Below are 2,654 nucleotides of genomic sequence, written 5' to 3'. Positions count from 1 at the left end.
TTTTTTAAAAAAGTGATATTATAATATAATATCAAAACTTTTATAATTTAAAAGTCTAAAATTCGATTCTTGTTAATCCTAAAATAAAAAATTTTAACATAAGATAAAGAAATAAAGAAAAATGTTAGAGGGTCAGTTTTTGACCAGTAGTTAATCATTAATATTTAAAAGTATGAACTAAAAATATATTACTAGATTACTAGACTAAAAATTGAACTGATGACAAAAAATTTTAACCAAAAATAATAAATTATGCTGACTTTTGAGTTTTTCTCATAAAAAATATCTATGTTTGCGTGAATAGATGTATTAAAAATATAATTATTGATATGTCTGTTTTTATTAGTTTAAATTTTTATAAATTATTGTAATTTATATATTATTTTTTGAGCGGATAAATAATATTATTCTACCTACACGATAAGAATTGCTTAATTAGGACCTTAAGAATAGTAACTAATTTGTCACTAATTCGGCACAAAAATGATTATTTGTAAAGAATTAGCAACCACTTATTAATTGATTTTATTTTTCACTTTTAATCTCATCTTAGTTATTCAGGGCAAAGAGAGAAAAAAATTGGCCTCTAATCCTTCACAATATTATTTTAAACGATTAAAATGATAGTCACAAAATGAAAGATGTTTTAATAAATGAATGGATTATTAAATATCCACTAATTAGCTACAAATTTTGTTGTACATAGTTCATCATAACTTATTCACTTAAAGATCAAGAAGTAGATGGAGTATGTGAGAAAATTAAATGTTGTACTCCAAGGCAAGGTCCAACTAAATTATTTCACATGTTTGTACTACAATAATTAATGATAATAAAAGTGATCATATCAAGTTTCAAAAGTGATACTAAAAGCATGTTTTATGTAATTATAGAAATTTTTTCGTTCGGTTGCTGCTATTGACATTGTAGATCTTTTTTGATTCCTCATGATGATATTTTGTAGCACTCTATAGGGACAAATTGGATTATGCTTTTTAACAAAATTTTATCAAACATATAAAGTGAAGTCATCATCCAATGAATTTAGTTTGATGATACGCATTATGTGTATGTTGTTATCCCAGCTAATAATAATAGTTTGTAAAAATGATAAATATATATGAAATAAGAGTAATTCTAAATAGTAGTAATCATATGCATGCATAAATACTACAAGTTATTTGTTTTTTTTTTAATGAATTTATTGGTGTATTCTTTTGCATACTTTAATTTGGACTTATTTAATAATATAGTTGATTTTAATGATTATTAATGAATTGGAGGTACAACATTATTAATAACTTTATATAATACATATTCAAGTATTGTTACATTTCTGAACTCAGTATTCAACTCCTGAACACTATGTATTTGGACTATATATAAAATAATAGAATTACAAAATAATTACAACACTGGATAACTGATCATTAACAGCTTAATTGACATAATATAATTACATAACAAAATATTATTAAATTACTAAGATATTTTATAAAATTCATCAAATACATTCTGAAATATGAATGTTTACTTAGAATTCACACCCTTTTTCATTAATTTGATATTATTAGAAATTACACAAATTGCACATTATATTATTGATTTTCTTTTCACAGCATCAAAATTCGGATATCAAGGGGACACCCCCAAAAAAAATTAATTATCTTTTCTCTCTAAGAGTAAAAAAATATGGTAAGAAATTAAAGTTTTTTTCCATACAAGTTTTCTGTTAGTATCCTAAAATGTATTCAAATAACATTCATGGAGGTTTTATATATGTTGTCAAATATACTTGTAGATGGCTTTTAAAGATCTGTAAATATTGTGGTAAAAAAAAAAAACTATGAAATGAATGAGAATGAAGTCCAATATAATGCATATATGTGAAATAGTGGAAATCAGCAATAAGTATAGTGATATTATAAATATTAGGGTTTGGCTAATAAATATTCTACAATCATCTCTTAAGGAGCGGAAGAAAAAAAATAAAAAATAAAAAATAAAAAACTTCAATACATTATTAAAGAATTTAAAAATTTTCATTTTTAATTTTTCCTTAAATAGTACATGCTATATGATGCTAGATAAAAGACAAAATACCTTCTAGTTCACACTTTGTCTTGTAATTCAAAGTCTTCATTTCTTGATATCTTTCTCCCCCCATTAATAAGATTTCACTGCAATAATTTTTAACCCCTGAAAAAAGCACATAAATGCTATGCTTTTTGAGAATAAACAAGTTACTGACACTGACTCAGTGCTTCTATGAGAATAACACAATTTGTTGGCTACTTTGCTAACTTCTTACTTTTCTATATATCAAAAAAAAAAAACATAAAAACAAAAAAAGATGTCTTGTTTCTATCATCTGTTGGTTGCATACATGATATATATTGCTCAGAAATTGATTGAGTATCTATCTGGCTTTGAGACAAACCCTTCATCATTCCCTTATCATCATAAAATACTGATGATAAATTTAAGAATTTTTGTATTTGGTTAATGAATGTACTAACATTATAATTAACATTTTTCAAGGCAAACATTTTTTATTAAAAAATAGGAATTTTAACCTACTAGCTAATACATAAAAAAATAATTTTACACAAAATATAAAAAACATCATTAATATATATTATATATATTTTTTA

General features: G+C 23.4%; 1 long non-coding RNA gene across 1 annotated transcript in view; it reads right to left on the bottom strand.

Moving 5' to 3' along the window:
* The window catches only part of LOC110269013, a 5,407-nt gene continuing 4,624 nt past the window's right edge, over positions 1,872–2,654 (bottom strand). The window contains exon 2 of the long non-coding RNA XR_002357880.1: positions 1,872–2,199. This is a non-coding gene — a long non-coding RNA (uncharacterized LOC110269013). The remainder of the gene's footprint in view (positions 2,200–2,654) is intronic.

This window comes from Arachis ipaensis, chromosome B02 (genome assembly GCF_000816755.2).
Source record: "Arachis ipaensis cultivar K30076 chromosome B02, Araip1.1, whole genome shotgun sequence".
In the NCBI taxonomy this organism is placed as follows: domain Eukaryota; kingdom Viridiplantae; phylum Streptophyta; class Magnoliopsida; order Fabales; family Fabaceae; genus Arachis; species Arachis ipaensis.
This window is presented reverse-complemented; position numbering and strand designations above follow the sequence as displayed.